The 27,513-nt window shown below is 42.5% G+C and overlaps 1 protein-coding gene and 1 pseudogene across 1 annotated transcript in view; one reads left to right on the top strand and one right to left on the bottom strand.

Annotated features, from left to right (window-relative positions):
* Positions 1-2,947: 2,947 nt before the first annotated feature.
* Positions 2,948-27,513, top strand: part of LOC139042668 (uncharacterized protein CXorf49-like) — a 56,077-nt gene continuing 31,511 nt past the window's right edge. The window contains exons 1-2 of the mRNA XM_070502301.1: positions 2,948-3,086; positions 15,043-15,123. The gene's annotated coding sequence lies outside the window, so the exon portion shown is untranslated. The remainder of the gene's footprint in view (positions 3,087-15,042; positions 15,124-27,513) is intronic.
* On the bottom strand, positions 22,850-23,899 carry LOC106828688 (insulin-like growth factor-binding protein 5 pseudogene; annotated as a pseudogene).

The following is a 27,513-nucleotide window of genomic DNA, read 5'->3' as shown; positions in this document are numbered from 1 at the left end:
TACTTTGTCTCCCGGCTGGAATGGATGTAGCGAAGTTTCAAGACGGGGAGGAGACCTGGAGGAGATAAACTCATGCATAGTAGTTAATATTTGACCCAGATGCTGTACATACTGCTTTAATCTAATTTCCGTAATTGCATGGGGGTCCTCCCCTTTTCCCCATGGAGCTAGGAAGGGTCTCCCATGTATTATTTCATAGGGGCTTAATCCAAGTCCACTTCCAGGGGCCACTCTGATACGGAGGAGGGCAATTGGTAGCACTTTGTCCCACTTTAGGTGGGTTTCTTGACAGAGTTTGGCAATTGTCCTCTTTAGAGTGTGATTCATCGTTTCCGTTTTTCCCGTGGATTGTGGTCTCCACGAGGCATGCAGCTTCCATTTGATCCCGAGAACCTTACTTACTTGTTGTGTTGCTTCAGCCACAAAGGCAGGTCCATTATCACTCTGGATGCTAGATGGCAATCCGAACCTAGGGACAATCTCTCTCAGTAAACATTTGGCTACCTCGGTGGCTTTCTCAGTTCTGGTGGGGAATGCTTCTATCCATCCTGAAAAAGCGTCTACAAATACTAACAAGTATTTGAAATTCCCGGTTGTCTTAGGCATTTGTGTAAAGTCCGCTTGCCAATCCTCACAAGGTTGCTCCCCAGAATATTGAGTTCCCTTTTTCAAGGGTTGCCTTTCTGTTTTTGGGTTGTGTCTGGCACAGACTGGGCAAGAGTAGGAGGCCTTTCGAGCCAGTTGGTGTAGCTTAGGCCCCCTGAGGTGAGGTCGTAAGAGGTCCACTAAGGCATCTCTTCCATAATGAGTGCATTCATGCAAGTATTTTATTAAGGGCCACACCAGGGCCTCAGGGAGTAGATTGAGACCGTGAGGATTTATTTTCCATTTGTGAGAAGGATCCCAATTATTAAACCCCCAGTCCTGTGCCCTTTTCAAATCCTCCTCCGTATAGGAGGGCTCACATTGACTTAAGTCCAGTCGTGGGATGAGGGCCCACAAAAGTTTAGGCCCTCTGGCGGCTTTCTTGGCAGCCTTGTCTGCCATTCGATTTCCAACAGCCACATATGAGTCAGTCTTTTGATGGCCTGGGCAGTGCATAATGGCTACTGCCTTTGGTTCTGTTACTGCTTGTAGTAGAGCTAATATTTCTGGGGCATATTTTATTTCCTTTTGCCCCGCAGTCAGCAGCCCTCTTTCCTTCCATATGGCCCCGTGTGCATGGACTATCATGAATGCATATTTAGAATCTGTGTATATATTTACTCCCTTTGGATAGTTGCAAAGCCCTCGTAAGAGCAATTAACTCTGCTTTTTGTGCCGATGTTCCCGGGGAGAGGGCTTGTGCCTCGGTAACCTCGCCTTCCGTTACCACTGCATAGCCTGCTCGTTTTTGCCCATCTTCCCATGAAGCTGCTGCCATCAGTAAACAGGTCCCAATCAGGATTTGTCAAGGGCTGATCCGACAAGTCTAATCGGCTGGAACGCACAGTCTCTAAGACGTCTAGGCAATTATGAGAGTTAATATTATTTTCAGAGGTTGGTAATAAGGTGCCAGGACTTAAGGTTGTTACAGTCCTTAAAGCGACATTGGGGTCATCTAACAAAATAGCTTGGTACCTGCCCATCCTCCCAGCAGTTAGCCAGTATCCCCCTTTTTGTTCAAGGAGGACAAGCACTTGGTGGGGCACATATACCACAAGAGGCTGTCCCAGGGTAAATTTCTCTGCTTCCTGGAGTAAATCACAGGTGGCGGCTATGGCCCGCAGACATGGGGGCCATCCTTTGGCAGTGTGATCCAATTGTTTAGATAAGTAAGCCACTGGTCTGGGCACCTCTCCCAGACATTGTGTCAATACTCCCAGAGCTATTCCCTGTCTCTCATGTACATATAGCTTGAATTCTTTTTTCAGATCTGGAAGGCCCAAGGCCGGTGCAGTTGACAACTTTTGCTTTAAAGCCTCAAATGCCTGTTGGCATTCTCCTGACCGTACGAGGGGATCTGTTTCTTTTCCCTTCAAAGCATCATATGATGGTTTGGCTATCAATCCAAAATTGGGACTCCAGATCCGGCAAAACCCTGCCGTACCTTAACTGTCTTCGATTTTGAGGAGCTCTCACCTGCAAAATCGCCTGTCGTCGGTCAGACATTAAGTTGCGGGTGCCTTGGCTTATTTGAAAACCCAAATAGGCCACTTGTTGTTTACAGATCTGGGCCTTTGTGGGGGATACCTTGTAGCCACACCAGGCAAGGTGATTTGGCACGATAATGGTGTTGTTCAAGCAGTGCTGGTAACTAGGACTTGCTATCAGCAAATCATCAACATATTGTAGTAATGTTCCCTGATTGAGTTGGAGTCCCCTCAAGTCTTTTGCCAAAGTTTCATTAAACAGGGTAGGGGAGTTCTTAAACCCCTGAGGCAACACGGTCCAACAATACTGGTTGGTGGCCCGTGTATCTGGGTCTTGCCACTCGAAGGCAAACAATAGTTGAGATTTTCTTTCCAATGGAATGCAAAAGAAAGCATCCTTAAGGTCCAACACTGAAAACCAGCCGTATTCCCCTGGTACAGTAGTTAATAGTGTATAGGGGTTTGGTACTGTTGGATGTATATCCTGTACAATGTCATTAGTGGCTCTTAAATCCTGCACAAACCGGTACTCATCTGAGTGTGGTTTCTTGACTGGTAAAATAGGTGTGTTGTATGGTGATTGGCAGGGCCTTATAAGTCCATGATGCAAAAATCTTTGCAAAACCGGTTGGATACCTTTTAAGGCCTCTTTCTTCAGGGGATATTGTTTCTTTCTTGGACAAGAGGCTCCTTTTTTAAGTTCAATTTTTATTGGGGTGGCAGATCGAGCTCGTCCGGGCACCCCATCAGCCCAGACAGCCGTACTCACTCGTTCGTGGATCTCGGGTGGTATTGGGTGCTCTCCTTCTTCCGTTCTTTCCAGGAGGGCTTGTAGTCTGAGTGCATTTTCTGGTGGCACCTGTAGGTGAAGCTGCTTCTTCTTGGGTGAAAAAGTTATCTGAGCATTCAGTTCACAGAGCAAATCCCGTCCGAGGAGAGGAATCCGACAATCTGGTATGTAGAAAAAGCTATGTTTTAACTTTTGTTCTCCCAAGCTGCATTCCAGCGGTTGTAGCATGGGTCTCTGCTGAGTTTCGCCTGTGACTCCAACAATGGCAATTGAGGAATTACTTAATGATGTCAATTTGCCGTTTAACACTGAATAAGTGGCACCAGTATCCACTAGAAAATCAACCAGTCGGGTCCCCACTGTCATTTGTACCCGGGGCTCGTGGGGGACTCTTGGAATAGGAGCTGCCAGCATGGCAAGGAACCCCGGGCCCCGTCAATCATCATCTTCCTCCTCTAAGTCCCGGACTCGAGGGGCCATGGGCCTTCTTGGGGGAAGACATCTTTCCCCTTTGGTGTCTATTTCTAGCCTAGGGCATTCGTTTTTCCAGTGCCCTTTCTCCCTGCAATAGGCACACTGATTTCTCTCTAACTTTCGGCGTCTTTTCCTCCTCAGTCTTGGATCCCCTTCCCCATTTCTCCAGTTTAGGGAAGCTGCATAGAGCACTTTGACTGGCCTGGCTTTATGCTCCTCCCGAGCATTATAAACTTTAAAGGTAATTTCCACTAATTGACCAGGGCTCATGGCTATGGCCCCTTCAACCTTATTAAGCTTCCTCCTAATGTCTGGGGCACTCTGTCCAATAAAGGTCATGTTGACCATCCGAAGGTTTTCAGGGGCTTCTGGGTCTGAATCAGTGTATTTTCCGTAGGCCTGATATATGCGTTCTAAAAACGCTGCAGGGTTTTCTCCTGTTTCTTGCCGGAGTTCCTGAATTTTGTTTAGGCGCCTTTGTTTGGGGACTCCTTTTTTAAGTCCAGCCAAGACACACCTTCAGTAATGGCTTAATAGTGCTTTCCCTGCATCCGTGTTTGGGTCCCAACTGGGCTCTACTTGGGGAATGGCCACGTCGGGAGTGGGAGTTTGATTGGGATCCTCATCATGCAGATGCTGAGCCTCTTCCCTGATTTTTACCACTACAAGGCGCCGCTCATCGCCTGTAAGCATTATACTTAACAAAGATTGAATGTCCGCCCAAGTAGGGCGATGGGTAGAAAAAATAGTTGTAAACCAACCTGTCATCTTTTGTGGGTCTTCCCGGTAGGACGGGTTCTGGTTTTTCCAATTTAGCAAATCAGAGGTTGAGAAAGGGGTATAAGTCCAATAGTAGGCGGCCGGTGGCCCCTGACCGTTTGTCCCTACAGGCAGCTGGCGCAGAGGGAATTGCCCTGCCCCCATTCCAGAAGACCCCTGGCCAAAAGGAGTACCCTGTCGCGTTCTCGAGGGGGAGACAGTTCCTGCTCCTGGTTCGTTCCTAGACTGATCTGTTGGGGACTCGGCCCCCACTACCACCTCTTCATCTGACATGGGCAGACACAAAGGGGGCGGTTGCCGCGGGGGTTCCCTCCCGCTTCCCGCCGCCTGGGGTTGCGGGGGCGGGGGGGGGGGGGGGAGCGGGAGGCACCTGCCATTGGTGGTTGTGTCACATTGAAATTAGGATTAAAAGGATTTAACACACTCAAGGCATTTATGTCCTCATCAAGTTTTTCTTCCGGTGTCCGAACATCTTTGACTACCGGAGGCTTGGCTTTTCTTTGGACCATCAGCTTGGTCCCTGGCTGTTCACCTTCCTGATTATGCAACTGCATAAAAGCCTGCACGTACGGAATCTCATCTCTCTTCCCAGACCTTTCACAAAACCACTCCAACTGCAATATAGTGTAATAATTTAAAGTTCCATTCAATGGCCATCTTTCCTCACTTTCCAAGACGTACATCGGCCAGGCAGTATTACAATAGAATACCATCTGATTTTTCCTCATTGGCTTACAACTATAGGTCGACCAGTCAGCCAATATTTTCCCCAAGGGGCTCTTAGGTGGAACAGATATGGCGCCTCCCATGTTGACACTTTGAAAGAACAGACAGACAGACAGACAAAAAACAAATACTAAACAAGCGCGCTTTCCCAAAAACCCACGGCCAGAAACGGAAGCCAAAAACCAAAACCAAAACCAAAGTGCTTCCAGTCCCAGCTTAGTCCATGTCCTACACTCGGGGGCGCCCAACAAATGAAGATCTGCTATGCAGATCTTCCCAAATGAGCAAGGACAAGGGACCTCGGTTGTGCACGCCCGGGGGACTTACCAAAATTTGGCCGGGGCATCCGGCATTGCGGCGACTTCAAACAAATGCACTTTCCTTTTTCTCAAGATAGTTTCCCTGGTAACCAGAGGTCCAAACAGTGGCCCTGGGAGGAGGCAGGAGGGAAGACTCCCAAAGCAAAATGGGCTTTGGCAGCTGCTGGAGCGGCCCCTCCAGCTGTCCCTGGCGCTCTGTGGAGTCCGGCCAAGGGAGCAGACCTGGATTCGACCTGGGATGAAGTCCCACCAACTAAGCACCGGCCCTCGGCGATCTGGCCTCCCTGAGTCTTCCTCCAACCCTCCACTTCCCCTATTGGGGCAGGCGCGGAGTACGACTCTGGAGCATCTGATCAAGCCAAGGAGGTCTCAGTGGGGGCCACCCACAGGTCCCATCTGGGTCGCCAAATTTGTAACCAAAAGTTCGGTCTCTGAACCCGATGCCAATCCAAATAACGAGAACAGAGTCTTGAGTGGAAGAGGAAAGGTTTTTACTATGCCAGGCACAGGGAGCAAAGCAAGGGCTCATGCCTCAAAAATTGCCAGCTCCCCGATGAGGAATGGGTAGGGATTTTTATCTGGGGTTTTGGGTAGGGGAGAGGGAACATGTAGCTTGTGCAGCTCGGTGCTTTCCCACCAGCCTGCGTTTGGCCTTGAGAGGCTGCTTGCAGCAAGGCAGGGGGGAGGGTGAGATAGGAGGATGGCAGGTGGGCGTCCTTCGCCAGTGTCTCGTCTTCTTGTTTGAGGCGGGTTCGAGCGCCGGGAGTCGGAGTCGAGGAGTTGAGGTCTGGGGAGCCTCCGCTCCTTGATACTCTTGAGACAGCGGCTTTCCTGGCAAACTCAAGGACACGTGATTAGCTAAACTTTAGTGTGCCTCCAACTCCAGGCCACCTGGGCTTTTAACAATTTGTAACTCCCATTTGGTTGTAAAGCTCAAGGAGTCCAAGTTTAAAGAAACAGGTGTTTACATGTGAGTGGAGCTAGAGAAGCAGGAAAGGGGGTGGTGGGTTTTAGTTTTAACGCCGTATACGCTGGGTTCAATGTGGGGGAACTGATATCAGGGCTGATGTTAAGAGCCTGTAACACTGGGAAAGTGAAATCAGAGCTGGTATCAGTTTCCCCTATTTTATGTTCATCCCTCATTCTTGAGGGATTTGGGGCTGTGACCAATTCAGCTACTTACTTCCTGCTGAATTGGGGCCTAGGTGGTTTCATCTCACTGAACCAGTCTCTTAATAAGGTGGTGATGCAGGTGTGTCCCCAAAGTTGGACCTGTGTCATGTAAGTAAGTAACCAGGTATCTAATAAGAAGTTTCCCCAGAGAAACAGAAAGAGAAAAACAAGGTTAACGGTTGGAGCAAATTGTAAACTAGTTCCTGAGCCCAGGAGGCAAGCAATCGAGATTCCTAGAAGTCAGGGTTGAAGCATCCTTTGCAGTTTGAAATGTCTCCCATGGTGTCATCGGGCACTCAGGTAGCTTTTCGAGTGGCTCACACAGCGGTAGACATGAATCTCTCTTAAGTTTATGTTAAGTCCTCCAGCTTCAGTTTGCAAGGCTTCAGGAAAAACGGGCAGGTTTAGTTTTCAGTGATTCTGAATGAAAATGATGGGAAAAAACCTGAAAATGTTGGTTTGGAGGCTTGTAGCCAGATGTTTCAGGAGACTAGAAGAATTCAGGATCCAGTCCAGTTAACAGATGTAACAAAGACCTCAGAGACAATTGACAGAACCAGAATCCAACATCTACACGTGTGTATTATAGTTTCTATTGAAACATAATCTTTCTCTCTAAAATCACCCTTTTATAAAGATAGCCAAATTAAGACTAACTGGTTTGCAAAATAAGTCAAGTTTTAAGAAGTTTGGCATAATTATTTACATAAGTGCAGCAAGAATAGTAATTGATTATATAGGCTCTTTTAAATCTGCTTTGCTGGAACCTTTTATGAAGAGCCTCGAGTTGAACTTCAGAGGCCTCTGAAGGTCAGGAAAACCAAGCCAAGGACTTGTCATCAGATTCCACCTGCAGTACCTACAGATTTGGGTGAATTCCTCTCTTCCTGAGGTTCCCCAAAATATTGAGGTTCCTCGCACCTGCCAGAGGGAGTGGCATTCTTTACTCAACCTTACCAGGTTACTGGGAAGCCATAAGCAAGGTACCAGGCCAATATTTCCAAGTGGCTTTCTTCCAGACAGTCCACCTTCATTCCTCAGAAGCTGTCTTGTCACATCTGAGCCTGTACGTCTTTCCCAAATGTGATGTTCCAGTCAAAGCCTCGGTATTATAACCCGTGTTTCCAGTTGTGTCCTGTTATAAGAAGAACAGATTGTTATTGGACTTATGCAAACAACCATATTGCCGTGAGAATAGGAGTACTTACCCACCAGGAGTATTTACATTTTGGAGGGCTCAGATAGGGAGAAAAAGATAAGTGCTTCAATCTTGCTTACAAATTGCTATAAATCGTGGGTCCTTAAGAGATTAGAGAAAAAGGTTTTCTTAAATCCGAAAAAAAAACAAAACATCAAAAATCAGCAATATGTGAAGCAAAAGGCCATAAAAATTATAATCATCCTCATCAGTTCATTCAGTCCCATGTAATTGGTTCTTGATCTCAATCTTCTGTCAGCAGTTTCATGAAGTCATCCGTTTCTCTGTTAGGGCTGTGTAATTTCCTACCCAGTTCAGTTTTGTAATCTGCAAGTTTATCGGAAACCTGTATTCTAGAGTGTTAGAGTCCTTTCCATGAATCTCTCTGAAGATGAAACATATTTGCGAAAACATCAGAGTAAAACAACTGTCTGTAAATAACAAAACATTCAAAAATGGTAATTGACAAAGACACTTGACCATTCTTGTGACATATAATACTTTGAGCTAATAGCCAGAATCACGGCTGACAATCAGAACAGATCGGAATTTTAGATAACTTTTAAAATACTTACATCAATAACACTCATTCGCAAAGTACCATTTAAGAGAGTTTATCATTACTGGTTTGACAACACTTCCCGTGTAATCTGATATGCCAAATAAGCCTAATTAGTTTAGTGTTTTTTTCTTATAGGAAGAGAGCAGAGCTCTCTGAGAAGTCTCAGTGGCCCTCTGAAAATTCCCAGAGAAACTGTTCCTCCTCTTCCAGGTCAAAAGAAAGCTTTTATTCAGGACTCGAATATTTTTGTGTGTCGGTGGGGGGAGCTTGTCAAAAATATTAAAAGCTTTAAAACATTTGTCCAGATAGGAAACAAAGCTCACCGTGAAACCATGTTCAGGTATCTATTCACAGTGACAACAGAAACAGTCGAGGGGAAACAGAGTTAAAATAGTCCAAAAAAACCCACCTTTGTATAGTCTTTTTATCAAGAGCAGTTTAAAACTTTAGGAAAATTATCCTTTCAAGAAAGAGGAGCCCCAGTTTTAATTTTGTACCAGTTTACTTTGACATATAAATTTATTTAGTTAATAAATTCATTTTAATCACAGCCAACTTGACCACACATAAAACTCTTTAGGGTTTTACTTTCACAAACTTTGTGTTACTTTTTTTACATTCAAAATTTATCCCTGTACTTTAGGACAAATTTACCTTTCTTAACTCAAGAAACAAAAATATTCCCATTCTTTATACCATTCTTTATATTCTTTTTTTTACCGAAAACATACATTTTACTTTTCTTATACATGTGTGTTTTTTCATAGAAAGTTCCTCAGCACACGTAAAACATGTTTATCAATAAACCTAAGCTTTTTAGTTTCTTTGATATAAGAAACCAAAGGCAGACAAATCTATGCTTAGTAGTTAACCTTTACTATTTTATCTTATGTGGAAATGAGCCAGCTACCCAATAACTTTTATTATTTAACTTAACTTAGTAAAGCTATAAAGTTTAAGTTTGCAAACAGATTTTGGAAGCTGTTTTTTTTAAGTATGCAGACTATAAAACATAATTATTGTTCAAAAGTTTTTCAAAAAACTTTTATCCTTTTAATTTATCTAGTTTACCTGTCTTGAGCGACTATACTTAGGTCGTCTACAAAAACCTCATGAAAGATCAAACAAAATTAGCTATTATACTGAGTTATTAGTTTTGCTGATCAATTTTGTTAACAGAGATAACATGAGCTCATCTGACCAGTCAACCCAGGCTCTATGTCTGCATCGTATCCAGTGCTGATAACTCAGAGGACGGGGCTATTTTACATCAAATCAGCAAACTTAGATAGGCTTTCGTTTACCAAAGGTCAATTTGGATCATGTTAAATAACTTTGTCTTTTAGAAGTTTTGACATATTAATCAAAGACTGCATTTCATTGTGAATCCTGTCTTTTCTGGAAGAGAAGTCTCCCAGAATGGCCATTACAATTTTAAGTTATCTCAAAGGTTTACTTATTTTTACTTGCTTAATTTTAGATCAGGAGTTTCGGGGGAGCTGAAGTGAAGCTCAGCTTGCTGGGAAGCTCAGCAAGAGAGGAGAGAAAAGCAGCAGATTTGGCTTCAGCTGCTTATTTATTTATTTACTCAGCCTTTTATTTTCTCTTAAAGGGGCAGAAAAGTATTTCTGATTTTATTTAGAAGCCTCAAAAGATTAAAATAGGCTTTCCATTGTTGTAGCTGGCTTTTTCCATTGCATACATCAGTTTTGGTATGCTGAAATTGGCTCATTTTGGGCATATTAAAGTCAGATCGCCTTTAGCACGTCTAATTAACATAGCCTGTAAGGTGGATTTGTAAGCTTTTACAATATCAGGCAGGGCAAACGTTCCCCAGTGAGACATAATGTTTATCCCCACAACATGATCTATAATACAATCAGGAAAAAGAGCTGTAATCATTTTACATAACTCCCATTTAAATATACCAGTTTTTACAAACTTTTAACTTAAGTTTTCAACTTTTATACCCCTAATTATAACTTATATTAGAAATTCCATTAGCAAGTTTTGGTATTACAATATTATGTAGGGAAGGCATTCCCGGTTAGACATAACATCTATCCCCCCCCATAAAACATCCAGGCAAAGTTGGTGTAACCTCTTTCTATAATATTACTTTAAACTCTTTTAATTTTTATAGTCTTAGCTACCTTAACAGCCTAACTGTTGCCCCAAACAGTTGTTGGTCAGGGTTTTTTTTTATTGTGATTTCTGGCTCCTGACCTTTTTTCACTCACCTGTGGTGCAGCAAGCCAACCTCTGACACCAGGTGCTGTGGAAGAAAGTAGGACTTTATTACGGCAGAGCTCTGAGACAAGAGAAAGGGCTGCTAACGCTGAAATGCCACACTCCCCAAAAAGCTAAAAGTAAGGGTTTTTATTTGGGGTTTTAGGTGGGGGGGGGGGCATATGGCCTTGTTGGTCAGAGCTTTTCCACCAGCCTGCGTTTGGCCTTGAGACTACGTGCAGAGAGGAGAGAGCCCATGACCTTGCTGCTCAGCTGCTTTCCCGGCAGCCCATGGCTCCTTGTGGGGAGGAGATAACCAATCCACGTGGTTGTCCTTGGCCATTTGACTCCACAGCACATAGTGGATTCTGGAGCCAGGAAGCCAGGGAGTAAGCAGGGAATGGGTGCTTTGGTTTTAACTGCTGGGTTAAATGATGGGGCTATATGCTGGGTTTAATGATGGGAAGCTGAGATCACAGCAGGTATCACTTTCAGCAGTAAAGCTTAAAACTGAAAAAACGTCCATTGCCTCTATGACTGGGCACGTCCACTGCCAGATACATCTGGAGAGTCGCTGGTACGTGCAGTGTCCAAGGACACGTGCACGAGGATGTTGGTGATGGGGAACACTGGGAGCACTCTAAACTCCCAGCAGTAAGGAAATGGATGAATGCAACGTGGCCTGTGCATCCAAGAGATGAAAACGCCGCAGTCAGAGGAAGGCATGAGGCATGTTCACGGCTTGCAGAAGCATCCTTGTGACTGCATTCAGGAAGTTGCAGACCAAGGGATTTGGGTACACGTTTGTAAATTAAAACAACAATGACGACGACAACAAACCAATCCCATACAGTGTTTGAGAATACATATACGTGGATGTACCAGAATGTTTTAAAGGTCTGGAAGGGCCCACAAAGAAGGCCTAACGGAGGTGGTGGCAGTGGTGGGGAGGTGCCAGCTGTCTGTCCCATTTTCCTGAAACTGCCGGTTGCCAGCTTCCCTGGCCTGAGCTATCGTGATATCTGGGAAGTGGCCCCTCCCTTGCTTTCTGTAAGGCCCTCCGGGGTTAGAATTGCCCCTTTTTGCCACCCAGTCCCTACTCCACAGCCCTCCAGTCCTTCCCTACATTCCTTCCTCTCTTTCCCATTCATACTCCTCTGTCTTCCCGTTGCCTCTCCCTCCTGCATCCTACTCTGGCTGATCTCCAAGAGAGGCCTGGGGTGTCTGGACGCCTGTTGCCTGCGGGAACTCAAAGGCCCGATTCCTCTGGGTCTGCCCCTGAGAACCCTACCGTGCCGGAGAAGCTTACAGAGCCGGGGCGATTGGGAGCACTCTACATCTGCCATGAGCCTCCTCAAGGGTGCCCCCCAACAGTCGCTGCCTATGTGTGGCAGTACCCTCTCCCACCTCTCCCCATGCCTTTTAGGGACTTGGTGTGCTACTTCCTGCATGCTGAAATGGGTAACGGAGGATATAGCGAAATCTGTCCCCACCTCATCCTCGAGAACATTACTGATGCATCCAGTCGGACGCCTCTGGCATCCCTCTCAGCATTTCCATTCCTTCTCTCCCTCCCTCCCGCTCTGCCATAGAGAGAATCCTAGAACGTCTTCACACCATCTCCACTCTCTTCGTCCCTGCAGCTCTCCTACCTCCTCTTCCCCTGAATCCTATAGGTCTCCAATGGTGTCACTAACGTCTGCTTAACACCCACTACCATGCTCACCAGGATCTGATATTGGTTTTTACGTAGTTTCTTGGCCTTTTTCCATCCCAGAGGGGTTCAGAGGGTCCACTTGGCCTTCCCCACTTGGTTGCTCTTACCTCCCAGACCAATGACCCAATGTGGGGTTATTGCTCCAACTGCCAAGCGTATCACTTGCAATTGTCAACTTGTGGACTGGAGAAATGACCACCGTATTGGTTCATGGACCCAGTCAGCTCACCTTGAGCTGATCTCTATCCCCAACTCCTTTTATTACCAGGGCTTGACAGGCCCCACTCCCCCACAAGGCCCATCGTGACACTTTGGGCCTCTGGGACCAGTGTCAGCTCAGACCCTGTGTCCAATAGTCCTAGAAGTGTCTGGATAGTCCTCTTTCCTCTGATAAGTGGCAGTCATTCCCTTTAGTGAAGGACAACAGCATCATAACAGTACATATAGTCACCTCCTTGTTCTCGGATCCTTCCTCCTTAGGACTCATCCACCTCTTCAGACAGTGGGGCTGGCCTCAAACTTCCTCAGAACCCGGAACTGAAAAAGAGATTTTGACTTTTTCCTGGGACAAACACCCTCCTTCTCTTGCGTTCTTGCCTTTTTCTGGCTGTAGTTGCCCCTAGGAAGATTTGCGGTCTGAACCGTCTTCTCAGCTCCTTGCCAGTCAAGTACTCTTGACTGCTCCTCTGACCTTGCCGGTTGTTACTGGAGATGTGGTCTCCTGGTGTCTCTTGGTTAAGAGTTGCCCTCTGCCCTCTATTGCTTCAGAATTCCATCATGCCAGGGGACGGTAATGACCCGAGGCTGGGACCACTTTCCTTCCATCATCCGCCTCGGCCTGGGGAAGCGAGCAACCACTGAACTTCTTAGTGATCCTGGGGCACCCCTCACCAGAACACTCTTGATAGCTTTGGTGAATGGTGTGTCCTCTTGGCCCTCCCGCGGAACGTAACCATCAGGCGACATGACTGGCCTCACATTTTCTATCCGTTCCAGCATGCCTGCATCACTCAAGCTTTTGGTTCCTTCCTCTACCATCTACCGGTCCAAGGCAGGCATTTCCACTTCTGTTCATGTGGGCCGTCACTTTCGTAAAGCTTCTAAGGGCCACCTTTGGCAGTGACTTTCCACCATCTCCTGGAGTCCTTGCCAGCGTGTTAAATCCCGTGACATGAGAAAGTGCCTCCGCTCAGTAAAACTTGTTTATCCAGTCTTATATTTCAGTCCTATTAGTCCAGCACTCTCAAAATCCAATCTCAGGAATATTCCCCTGCTTCTGCCAGTAGAGGGTGGGTGGCTATTTCTTGCAACTCCCTTGCTGTGTAATTTCTTTTCTCCCGTATCTGGCTTGGCATATCCCCAGAGAGGTTATGGAGAGGAGGTGGGGTTTTCCCTGGGAGGGGCACCTGTGGCTTTGTGGGGCAGTAGACTCTAGCATCTACCAGCACAGGGAAGGTGCTAGCTCTTGCTAGGTGAGGAAGGGCCACCCTGCAAGCACTGAGGCCTCAGGGGGCGGGTCCCTGGAACAAAGGAATCAAACGGTACATTAGAACATATCTATTTAACACAAAAGATGGTCATCATGGTGGAATAGAGGAACAAGAACATGAGGAACGTATAAAACTCACAGAAAATAACAGGTGTAAATCTACGTATATTATGAATGCATTAAACACTTAAATCTAAAGGTAGAGATTGTCAACCTGATATAAGCACAGGATTCAACTATATGCTCTCGACGGGGGATACACTGTAGATTTAAGGGCATAAACCCACTGAGAGTAAAAGGACAGGAAAAGGATACACCAAGAATTCAGCAACGAAAAGGGTACTCTAGTGGCCACAATAATACCAGACAAAGTGAAGCTTTAAGACAGAGAATGTTACTAGAGACAAAATTGGACATTGTTCAATGACAAAAGGATCCACTGATCAGGGAGATATAACAGTTTTAAACCTAAATGCACACAACAACAGAGCTTCAAAATGTATACAACAGAACTTGACAAAATTGATGGGAGAAATAGAAGAATTCAACAATAGTAGCTGGAGGCTTTAATACTCCACTCTCAAAGAGTTGATAGAAGAACTAGACAGAAAACTAGCAAGGATATAGAAGACTTGAACAACAGTCTCTATTAACTCAAGCTAGCTGACATCAGTAAAACACTTCATTCAACAACAGTGGAATACTGTTCACATGCTTTTCAAGTCCATATCGATCATTTTCCTCGATAAAACACATCGAGGGCTGTGAAACTAGTCTTAATAACTCTAAAGCGATGTAAATTATGCAAAGGGTTTAGCCCTATGGTGTTAGAGGTGTGCGAGAGACGACAGTATCGCTTAAGAAGCCTTCAAGGAAAGTAATGATCTTAGGGAACAGCCAGCTTTCGGTTAAGCAAGAAGATGAGGCGAACCTCTAGAGAGGTTGAGGATTTGGTGGTACTCGCTGGTCACGGACCATCTTCACTCTCACCTGATGACCTTGCTTCCCATTTCCCTGAGGACATAGGGCACTCACAAGAAAACGTCTCTCCTTCCTCATAAATGTTTTCCTCTCTTTGGGATCATTTGTATCAGCATACGGTCACGTCATTTCTCCTAACTTGAGAAACTCTCCTGATCCCACTTTCCCTTTGAGCTACCTTACGTTTCCCTGCTCAGCTTTAAAAGAAAAACCCCTGGAAAACAGTTGTGTGTACTCACTGTATCAAATTCCTCTCCTCCCATTCACTCTTCCTCTTCTTCTTTTTTTTTTTTCATTTAACAAACCTTTATTGAATGCTTACCATGTGCTAGTAAGTGTTCTAAGACCTGGGACTATATCAGTGAACAAGACAGATCAAGTTCCTGTTCTAAAGGAATGTGCATTTCTGTCATAGGCCTATCAGCAGTATTTTCCAAATCTTCAAATATGTTCATTCCTTTCTTCTTGCAGATCGCTTTCCCAGATCGTGCTCCAACCTTTATTGGTTGCCAAGGGTGCTGCATCGATCGAGAACATCCCTTTGCCAAGGCTGTAAGTGGGATCTTCTGTTTACTGGAACCCATTTTTTTTTTTAGTTTACTACAATGTTTTTGACAGGACACCTCTGCCAGGAGCATTCTGAGAGGACGTATATGGGAGATGATTTCTTTTGAGACTTTGCAGGAGCAAAGTGTGTCTTTATGTCCTACTTAATTGATAGCTAGATATGTAATTTCAGGCTGGGAATTTTCACTAAGGATATTAAAGGCATTAATCCACTGTTTCTTTGCCTTTCAATGTCACTTTTGAGAAGGCTGGCATTATGTTGAATGCTATTATGTTTCCCTGTCCTTTCTATGTGACCCATTAAAAGTTTTTTTAATACAACGTATTTGAAATTATTATAGTAAAATAATGATTGTTTTTTGGTTTTCAGTATCATGAATTTTAACATGTGGATACATTCATATAACCATCACTACAATCAGGATTCAAAAACGGTTTCATCGCCCCCAAAACCTCCCTCCTTCTGCCCCTTTGTTGTCAAACTTCCTCCCCATCTGAACCTCTGAGAACCAGTGATCTGTTTCCCTTCCCTATAGTTTTACCTTTTCCAGAGTGTTGTACAAACATAATCATACTGTATGTAACCTTTTGAGACTGGCTTGTTTCATTTAGCATAATGCATTTGTGATTTATCCAAGTTGTGCACATATCAATTGTACCTTCATTTCTATTGCCAGGTAATACGCTAATGCACGGATGTACCAGAGGTTGTTTATTCGTTTATCTATTGAAGGACATCTTGATTGCTTTCAGTTTTTAGTGATTATGAATAAGATTGCTACGAACATTCATGCACAGGTCTTTTTAGTAAACATAAGTTTTCCTTTATCTAGGGTAAGCTCCCAGGAATGGGATTGCTGGGTCTTATGGGAATTGTTTGTTCACTTTTGTAAGAAATTGGAAAACTCTTTTCCAGAGTGTCTGTATCCATTTTGCATTCCCTCCATCAGCATATGGGAGTTCCAGTTGCTCTGCAAACTCACCAGTACTCGGTATTGTCAGTATTTTTTATTTTAGTTATTCACATAGGATTACAGTGGTATCTCCTTGTCGTTTTAATTGATATTTTCCTAATGGATAATGATGTTGAACATCTTTTCATGTGCTTATTTGCTACCCTTACATCTTCTTTGGTGAAATGTCTATACATGCCTTTGCCTATTTATATAATAAGTAGTTTACTTTCTTATAGTGAAGTTTTTGTAGTTCTCTGTATACTCTATATAGCTCTTACAAGTATTTTCTCTCATTCTACATCTTTTTCCTTCTCTTAGCAGAGTGTTTCTCAGAGCAAAAGTCTATGATTTTGATTTCATCAATCATAGAAAAAACAGTTTTTTTCTTAGGGTTCCTTATGGATCAGCCCTTTTGTGTTATTTCTAAGAATTCTTTACCTAAGCTCCAGTCATGATGATTTTCCATTACACTTTCTCCTTATAATTTTATATTTATATGTTTTACATCCATATCCATGATCGATTGTGAGTCAAGTTTTGTATAAGGCACAATAGTAAGGTTCATGCTCCTTTTTTTAATTTTGCATACAGATACCCAAATGTTGCAATGCCATTTGTGAAAGACTATGCTTTCTACATTGAATTTATTTTGTGCCTTTACAAGAAATTAGTTGACATGAGTGACATAAGCAAAAATGGTGAAGTAGGTACCTACAAGGGCCAGTCCCTCTACAGAAACAGCAAAAAATCAAGCAAAAACTATGAGAATCGACTTTGTCAGAATTCTTGAAAACAGTGAAAGTTTAGAGCAGCTAAGCATATGCTGAAACAAGAAAAAGGCAACTCAAAAGTAGTAGGAAATATTTGTGGCATTTCTACTTGTCCTTGCCCTGTGCCCCTCCCTGGCTCAATGGCAATCTTGAAGACTGCAGACCACATTCTGCATGTGGAACTCTAGCCCTTGGTTCCAAAAGAACCAGGGCTGACTTATTCTCGAGGAATTGTGTTTCTTCTTGTCTGGGGGCTACCTAAAGGACTGATGCATCTTATTCAGAACTAACTCAGGGCAGAAGGCAGGCAGATATTTCTTGAAAATATTTTAGGCAAACAATCCAAAGCCACCTAGGGCAACAGATTGGGATTGAGGCATTTGATAGAGTGCTGAAAGTCTGGGAGGAAAAGCTGGAGACAGAGGGAAACTAGAGCATTCAAAAGCATTCATGTTTACTGGGGAATTTAGAAAGCCGTATGCATGTCCAGGGCAGAATGCATGGCTTAGAAATTCCCGAGAAGACCCTAGGCTTTCACCTCTGGCTAATCTATACGCTCAGTACAAGCATGATGTGAAGGGTAAGGTGGAGTTTTTTTTTTTAAAGACTTTATTTTTCCTTTTTCTCCCCAAACCCCCCGGTACATAGTTGTGTATTTTTAGTTGTGGGTCCTTCCAGTTGTGGCATGTGGGATGCCACCTCAGCATGGCTTGATGAGCAGTGCCATGTCTGTGCCCATGATTCAAACTGGTGAAACCCTGCACTGCTGAAGCAGAGCATGCAAACTTAACCACTCAGCCACGAGGCCAGCCCCTAAGGTGGAGTTTTAAATGGCCTTGTTAAGCCTTGGAAAAGTGCCTCAGCAAAGAGCCAATGTGCAAAGACAAGGAGAGTTTTTTCTTTTGTTCTAACTTTTTCTTCTTTGTCTTCTTCCTTTCTTTCCTATAGTGATAGCTATAGTGATCAAAAGGGTACAGTGGTAGCATAAAGACAGACAAATAGATCAAGAGAATAGAATTGAAAACTGTAGGGAAGGAAAAATAATTTTCCCTCTACCCTTATGAGTTCTTGGCTGAGACTTCCTGTAATAGAAGACAGATTAACAAAAGAAAAACAGAACTTTATTAACATGTGTACTTCATGTATACATGGGAGACACTCAGAAAAACTAACTCCCCAAGACGGCCCAAGCCACCACCTTAAATACTATCTTCAGCTAAAGACAAAAGAGAAGTGTTGGAGGGGAGGCCAATTATGGGAGGTTACCGGGAAAACAAGGGTGAGGTTTGTTATGCAGATTTAAGTTAGTGCCTTCTCCACTGATAAGATTCTCTTGTGAGTTAGAGCCATTCTTCTCTTCCTAGTACAGAGAGGGAAACACTTACACGTGGAAATTTGCTTTATAAATGTAAATTTCCCTTACAAAAAGGTAACTTCAGCTCTGTTTTCAGAGCTTCTCCTGAAAGATGTCTGCAGTTTCTCAAAATAATCCTTATGCCACAAAGGCACATTTTGGAGTGGCATATTCTGCTACCCTTCATTCCCGCCTTTGAAACTTTCCCCTTTGAAACAGAAGTTTCACAGTCCTGAAGCTGAGTTCGTAGATTGCTCCATTATCTCATTGAACCCGTCTCTTTGTCCTGAGAATAGGTCAGTTTAGTTAAAAAGTTCTGTCTCATTTCAGGAGGCAGTCTTGCAGGTGGGTCCCTAAAGTTAGGCATCTATGGTGCAAACAGTTAAGTAATAAGAAGCATTTCTATGGAAACAAACAAAAAACAAAGGTTAACAATTGGAGCAGACTATAAACCTAGTTTCTGAGTCCTGAGGGCAGCCAGTGGAGAGTTCTAGATGGGGCTTCGAAGCGTCTTTTGCAGTTTGAGTGTCTCTGGTGGTGTCATCAGGCATTCCAGTGAACTATTTGAGTGGCCTGCAGAACAACAGACATGTAGATTGTTCAAACATGAGCTGTTGTAGTAATTTCTCTGAAGTTTATATTATGTTTTCCAGCTTCAGTTTGTGGGGAGAAGGGTAGCCTTTGTTCTTAGTGACTTCAAGTTAAAAGTGGAAGAAAACTGGAAATGTTAGTTTGGAGAGTTGTAGCCAGAGAGTTGAGGAAGCTACAAGAATTCAGGATCCAGCCCAGATTGCAGGTAGATAACAAAACCTCAAAGACAATGAATAGTACTAGAATCTGATATCCACAAAGATGTGCTATAGTTTCCCATTGAAACATAATTTTTTTCTCTGCAGTCACCTCCATTTATATCGAAGATAATCAAAGTAAGACTAACTTATTTTCAAAATAAGTCTAGTCTCATTAAACTTGGCCTGATTATTTACATAAGTGCATCAAGAATAGTGATTGATCACATAAGCACTTTTTAAGTCTGCTTTGCTGGAACTTTTCATAAGGAATCTCAGGTTAGACTTTTGAAGGGGAGGAAGACATTTCCTCTACCCTCTCTGGGTTCTTCTTGCTGGAGAACAAATTAAATTCACATGAGACAGAATAACAGGAGAAAATTAAACAAAGCATTATAACATGTATACAAGGGAGAGGCTCAGGCACGCTGAGCAACTCGCCAAAATGGCTGAAGCCACCACCTTAAATATCATCTTCAGCTAAAGACAAAGGAGGATATTGAGGGTGGAGGGAGTCAGTTACAGGAGGTTACCACACAAGTACAGTAAACAAGATGCAGATTTAAGTTCTTGCCTTTGGCATTGATAAGAGTTTCTAGAGATAAGGTCATCCCCCCTTCTCCCTGGTACAGAGAAGGAGACACCTTTACAGATGGAGATTTCCTTTACAATGTAAATGTCTCTTAACAAAGGGTAAGTAAATTCCACTTTTTAGAGTCTCTTTCCTGTCTGCAGTTTTCAAAAGTAACTAGCCCAAAATGATCCCCATGCCAAAGAGACATATCTTGGGGTGGCCAATTCCAGTCCCCCACACTTTCAAAAGCCTCTCAAAGCTAGGAAGCCTATCCAAGGACTAGCCACAAGACTTTGCTTGCAAGATCTATAGATTTGGGTGAATTCCTTTCCTCTTGAGGTCCCCCAAATATCCTGAGGTTGTTGACCTTGCCAAGAAGTGACCTTCCTTACTTACGTGGTAAGGCTACCAGGAACCCTGTAAGCAAAGTACCAGGCAGTTTTTCCAAGGGGTTTTATTGGCTCCATAAAGTCAACCTTAGTTCCTTAGAGCTGTCTGGTCATATCTAATTCTATGCACATCATTTTCAAGCAACATTACAGTCAGAGCCTTGGTAATATAACCAGTTTTCCAATTATGCCCTGTTACAAAGAGAACAGATTCTTGCTAAGCTCATGCAAATAACTGTATTGTCATGAAAATAAGAATACTCAATAAGTTTGCAGATTCTGGATGAGTTAGGTAGGGAGAAAAGATAAATATTTCAAATCTGTTTATGAAGGTATAATTTACCAAATTGCTGTAAGTTATAGGTAACCAGAGAAAAAAGAAAAAAAAGATTTCCTTAAATCTGCATAAACAGAACATTAAAGAATGAGCAATGTCTCAAAGAAAAAGTCATAAAAAATTGTAATCATCCTCTTCAGTTTATTCAGTCCTGCGTGATTAATTCTCTTTTGCTTGATCTTAGGTTTGCAGTTTTATGAATCCATAACTTTCTCCATTAGAATTCTGGAAATTCTTATCCAGTTCAATGGCATGATCTTCAAGTTAACAGAAACCTGTATTCCAGACTACTCATCAGGGCCCTTTCCATGAATCTCCCTGAAGATGAAGCACTTTCGCAAAAGCATCAGGGTAAAACAATAACTGTCTTTAAGTGACAAAAAGACTTAAAAATGGCCATAGTTAGATATCTGATGAGATCTCATTAAAATGCAACTGACAAGCAAATTTGGTTATTTCCAAGATACACAATATATTAAGATAATAACTAAAATTGTGACTCATAACATTATACCAGGACGTATCAGATTTCTAGGAATTTCATACAATTTCTTGAACACTTACATTTATAACATATGCCCACACAAATATAACCTAAAGAAGGATACTGCATCACTTCTTACTTGACAGTGCTTCCCATGTAACTTAACATATCAAATAAGCCTAAATCGATCAACGTCTCTCTTTTTAGAAGGTGAGAAAAGAAATCTTTTGAGACGTTCTGGGGGCCCTCTGGAAAATCCCAAAGTTAGTTCAAAATCAAAAAGCTAAAGTGAGTTTGATTTTGGAAAGTTTGTCAAATATATCAAAAGGTTTAAAACACTTGATTAAATACCATCAAAGATCATTATGGAACAATACTTAATTATCTGTTTAACCAAGGTGACAAGAAAATGTTTTAAAGGCAAATACAGAAGGTTACATAGTCGTGAGTAAAACATAGCTCTTAAAATTGAGAAAACTCGATTTTCTTAAGTAATCGAAGACCTGATAAAGACAACATGAAGCACAGAAAATTATTTTGATAAAACACAGGATCTTTATTTTCTAGGGAAATTACTTAAAAGGTAAAGAAAAACCTTTCATTTCAGTCTCTCTCCTGCTCTGCCAACATGAAGACTGAGAGGCTTCCAAAACACAAGTTCTGTGCAGATGAAATGGAAAGGCTGGGGTAGGACCAGTGGGTCAAACTTGGACTTGTTGGGCTTGTTTGGTGTTGTGTCCTGAGTCTGCTACGTCTGGAGGGTCTGAAGGCTAAAATGGGATGTATGTAACATGGGATATATTAAATGGGGAGCACGGTGGATGCATCATTGAGTACTCTTATCTACCTGGCTTGGTGGTACATATGGACACACGCACATGTAGGAAATCATTAAAAAGTCCAACACAGTGGCCCACAAAAGGTTGAGTTTGCTGCTCAATCTCAACTGGAATGAGGAAGCTCCTCAATGCCACCATAGGAAATACTTTGAAAAGTTAATGCAAAGCTTTGAAAGGAAGGAAGGAAGGAAGAAAGAAAAGCAGAGAAAGAAAATTTATTTCTATGCCTATATATGACTATATGGAACCTAGTAGATAAATAGAAGCCCACATTTTTTTCAACCTATCCTCCAGACAAAGGCTGCACTAGTTGTGAATTGAAGGCCAGGAGGAGCTGAACCCACATGCTTCAGCACCTATTTTTAGTCATCATGGAAGAACAAGTCTCTCCACTATTGCAGTGTGTATTGATATCTAAAAGTCTGCACAGGGAGTGAAATGTGCACACATATTTAATATTTATAAATCTGCTTAGGAAAACCTATCTATCTAATATCACTTGATTATTAATTTGTTTTGTTTTCATAGGAATGGAATGCATTTTAGGTTTTGTAGATTTGGGGAGAGAAAACACTCTGCTGGGGTGAGAGGAGAGGAAGGACAGGGTTCAACCCATCCAAATTGCTAGCTGAAGGAGGAGATAGATCCGGGAGAGGCACGGACACCTTTTGTTTTTTCTTTTCTCCCCCTCTGACCAATTCAAGCTGGGAAAACTCCAAGTGCGTCATCGAATGCCACATTTTGAGCCATGCCTTCTAGTGCCCAAACGTCTCCCCAGCTCCAGCCGGGGCTGGACAGAAAGGTGGAGCCTGCCATGGTTGGAGTGTTCTTTCCTTCCCACCCACGTTCTTCTTTTCCTCTTCACTTCTATTCATCTTTCCCTCTCTTCTACACATACACTTTCTTCCCTTCTCTTTCTCTTGTTCTTCCTCTCTTCCCTTCTCTCTTCATTCGACTTGCTTCAAAAAGGAACCATTTTAAGGGGGAGGGAGCGGGTCTCCCTAGTTTTTTGCGTCTCCATTGTTGCTGTTTCCAATGTTGAGAACTTGCTAGAGATTCCGAGGTCCTCAGTTTCCTCAAATAGACATAGATATAGATATATGTACGTTTTTCCTTGAATGAGATTAAATGAGTGGCATCCTGGGGTGGTGGAGGGGGGCACTGGCTGGAGTTAGGGCTGGGGGTGGGATGGGGCGAGGGAAGGACGGAGAGGGGACGCATCACTCAATGTTGCCGCTGTCAAAGGTGTGGCACTGAAAATCCCCGGCGACATACTCCATGCGTGGCAGCTTCATTCTGTACTTGTCCATGCACCAGCAGATGCCACGTTTGTGGCCATGGGAAGGCTTGCACTGTTTTCTCTCGTAGAACCCTTTGTGGTCACAGTGGGGTGGGTACACAGCTCCCGGCACCATGCGTGTGCTGGCATTGAGCTCCTGCAGGGAAGCCTCCACGTGTCTGCCTCAGGGGTCCTGCTCAGATTCCTGTCTCCTGTCAGGCGTACTGATGACTCGGGGGTGGGCAGTGTTCTCAGCTTCCCCCACGAACTTGGACTGGGTCAACTTCTTTCTGTGGACCTTCTTCACTACCTGGGCCTTCAGCTCAGAGGTGCAGATGTGCTTGGGCCAGAAGATCTTAGGGGAGTAGGTCTCCACCATCTCAGAGGTGGTTGGCTTCTCGTACTCATGGGAGTCTCTCTCCATCTTGGCTTGCTCATGGTGGCTCTTTTCATTGAAGCAAGAAGCAGCCAGTGGCCTTGCAGCAGGGCGTGCATCAGCTTCTCATCCTGACCAGGAGGCAGTGCAGCCCCTGGACACAGGGCTCAGTGTAAGAGCCACAGGATTAGTTCCTCCACCAGGGCAAGAAGTCATGCAGCAGCCACAGCCTGGCTCCTTGACCAGCTAGCAGCCCAGAGGGCTGGGGGAGGGGGCACATGGAGAGGGCTTTCTCCTCACAGGCCTTGCAGTGCAGGAAGGAGCCCTGGGCTGCCCCCACACCAATGAAATTTTTGGAGGTAATACCAAAAGCACAGGCAACAAAAGCAAAAATTGACAAGTAGGATTGCATCAAACTAGAAAACTTCTGCACAACAAAGGAAATAATCAAGAGTAAAAAGGCAACCTATGGAATGGGAGAAAATATTTGCAAACCATGTATCTGATAAGGGGTTAATAACCAAAGTATATAAGAAACTCAAACAATAGCAAAAAACAACCTGATTTTAAAATGGGCAAAGGACCTGAAAAGACGTTTCTTCAAAGAGGTACAAATGTGCAACAGGTATACGAAAAGTTGCTCAACGTCACTAATCATCAGGGAAAGATAAAACCACCATGAGATATTACCTCGCACCTGTTAGAATGGCTATTATCAAAAAGACAAGAAATAACAAGTGTTGGCAAGAACATGGACAAAAGGGAACCCTTGTTCACTCCTGTTGGGAATGTAAACTGGTGCAGCCACTATGGAAAACAGCATGGGGGTTCCTCAAAAAGTTAAAAATAGAAGCACCATATGATCCAGCAGGCCCGCTTCTGGGTGTATATCCAAAGGAAATGAAGTCAGCATCTCAAAGAGATATCTGCACCCCCATGTTCATTGCAGCATCCTTCACAATAGCTGAGATATAGAAACAACCTAAAAACAACCTATCAACAGACAAATGGATTTTTAAAAATGTAGTGTATACACTCACACACACACAGAGTGGAGTATTGTTCAGCCTTAAAAGAATGAAATCCTGCTATTTGTGATAACATGGATGAACTTGGAGGACATTATGCTAAGTGAAATGAACCAGACATGCAAAGACAAATCCTGCATGACCTCACTCATATATGGAATCTAAAAAAGTTTCACTCATAAAAGTAGAGGCTGGAATGGTGGTTCCTAGGGGTTGCAGTGGGGGAAATGGGGAGATGTTGGTCAAGGGTACAAAGTTTCAGTTATGAAGGATGGATGTGTTTTGGATATCTGATGTACAGCATAACTAAAGTTAATAATATTGTACAGTCTCCAAATTATGATGATTTGACTTATGACTTTTCAACTCTACGTTGGTGTGAAAGCGATACACATTCCGTAGAAACCGTACTTTGAATTTTGAGTTTTGATCTTTTCCCAGGCCAGCAATATGTGGTGTGATACTCTCTCATGATGCTGGGCAGCAGCAGCGAGCTGCAGCTCCCAGTGAGCCACGCGGTCACGAGGGAAACAACAGATACACTTACAACCATTCTGTACCCGTACAACCATTCTGTTTTTCACTTTCAGTACAGCATTCAATCAATTACATGAGATATTCAACACTTTATTATAAAATAGGCTTCATGTTAGATGATTTTGCCCAACTGTAGGCTAATGCATGGGTTCTGACCATGTTTAAGGTAGGCTAGGCTAAGCTACGATGTTCAGTAGGTTAGGTGTATTAAATGCATTTTTAATTTACAATGTTTTCAACTTACAATGGGTCTATTAGAACATAACCCCATGAGTCAAAGAAGATCTGTATCGGATGCTTGAGATTTGCTCAGAGAGTTGATCTTAAGTGCTCTCAACACACACACAAAAGATCATAACTATGTGAGGAAATGGATATGTTAATTTGCATGATTGTGGTAATCATTTCACAATGTATACATATATCAAAACATCACATTGTACACCTTAAATATATGCAATTTTTATTTTTCAATTGTACCTCAATAAAGCTGAAAGAAAAAGAAATGGTGCTGGAACAACTGAATATCCACAAGCGAAAGAATGAAGCTGGACCCCTACCTCACACCATGTAAAAAAAATTAACTCAAAATGAATCAAGGAGTTAAATGTAAGAGTCAAAACTATAAAAATCTTAGGATAAAACATAAGGGTAAATATTTATGATCTCAGATTTGGCACTGGATTCTTAGATATGACACAAGAAGTACAGGCAAGAAAAGAGAAAAAATAGATAAATTGGACTTCATCAAAATTAAAAGATTTTGTGCTTCAAAGGACATTATTAAGAAAATGAAAAGATAACTCATAGAATGGGAGAAAACATTTGCAAGTCGTATAACTGACAAAGGTTTAATCTCCAAAATATACAAAGAGCTCTCACAACTCAATGACAAAAAGACAAACAGCCCAATTTTTGAAATGCAGAAATGATTTGAATAGACACTCCTCCAAAGAGAGAATATACAAACAGCCAACAAGCTCATGAAAGAATACTCAACATTATTAGTCATTGGGAAAGCACAAAACAACAATGAGATACTACTTCACATTCACCAGGATGGCTATTAAAAAAAAGACCAGAAAATAACAATTGTTGGGTAGGATGTAGAGAAATTGGAACCATCATACACGGCTGGTGGGAATGTAAAATGATTCAGCCACCGTGGAAAACATTTTGGTGGTTGCTCAAAAAATTAAACATAAGAGTTACCATGTGATCCAGCAATTTCACTCCAAGTTATAAGCCAAAAGGAATTGAAAACAGGTACTCAAAGAAATACTTCATAGCAGTACTATTTCAATAACCAAAAGGTGGAAACAACTCAAATGATCAACTGATGAATGGATAAACGAATTGTGATATATATATCCAATAAAATATTCAGTCATGAAAAGCAATGAAGTACTACTACATGCTACAATGTGGATGGATCTCAAAAGCATTATGCTAAGCAAAAGAAGCCAGACACAAAGGTCACATATTGTATAATCTGATTTATATGGAATATCCAGAATAGGTAAATCCATAGAGACAAAAAGTAGATAATGGGCACCAGTGCCTGGTGGGAAGGGAATGGGAAGTAATTTCCTAATGGGTCGGGATATTTCTTTTGGGGCGATAAAAATGTCTTTAAACTAGATAGAGGCGATACTTGCACAGTAATGTGAAAGTACTAAATATCAATGAATTGTTCACTTTTAAGTGGTTAATACTGTTATGTTCAATTTCACCTCAAAAAAAAATTTCAAAACTTCGTTGGCACTGTGGGTCTGTTTCTGGAGTCCCTATCTGTTCCACTGACTTAGATCTACCCTTCAGTAGTGACACACAGTCTTAATTATTGTAGTGTGGCAGTAAATTTCCAACTTTATTCTTTTTAAAATTGTTTTAATGATTCTAGTTGCTTTGACTTTTAGTACAAATTTTAGAATCATGTTGTCCTTATCTACAAAAACTCCTGCTGCCAGTTTAATTGTATTGTATTAAATCTATAGGTGAGATCAGAGAGAACTGATATGTTTATTGAGTGTTCCAATCCATGACCACCATATATTAGTGTTCATTCCATTTACTTAGGTCTTCTTGGGTTTCTTTCATCAATGTTTTGTAGTTTTGAGAATAGAGATTCTGTACATGTTTTGTTATATTCGTGCCTAGGTATATCATTTTTTGGAGCTATTGTAAATTACATTGGTTTTTAAATTTTTGGTTTCCATTTACACATTTATTGTGTATATAAATACAATTAATTTTTGTGTACTGAGCATGTAACCTTTGACCTTAGTAAACTCACTTATTAGTTCTAGAAATTGTTTTGTAGATTCTCTGGGAGTTTCTACATAGATAATCATGTCATCTGTGAATATAGGCAGTTTTATTTCTTCTTTTCCTATCTGGATGCCTTTTTCTTGAGTTATTACACTAGATAGAACTTCCAGTATAATTTCCAATAGGAGTGGCAAGAGTGGACATCCTTGTCTTGTTCCGGAACTTCAGGGGAAAGTATTTAGTTGTTTACCATGAAGTATGGTGTTAGTTGTAGGTCTTTTGTAGATGTGCTTTATCAGGTTGAGGAAGGTCTGTCCTATTCTTAGTTTTCTGAGAGTTTTTACCTTGAATGGATGTTGAACTTTGTCAAAGGCTTTTTCTACATCAATTGAT

This window comes from Equus asinus, chromosome X (genome assembly GCF_041296235.1).
Source record: "Equus asinus isolate D_3611 breed Donkey chromosome X, EquAss-T2T_v2, whole genome shotgun sequence".
Taxonomy (NCBI): Eukaryota; Metazoa; Chordata; class Mammalia; order Perissodactyla; family Equidae; genus Equus; species Equus asinus.
The sequence above is the reverse complement of the archived record's forward strand: the minus strand, read 5'-3'. Positions and strand labels throughout refer to the sequence as shown.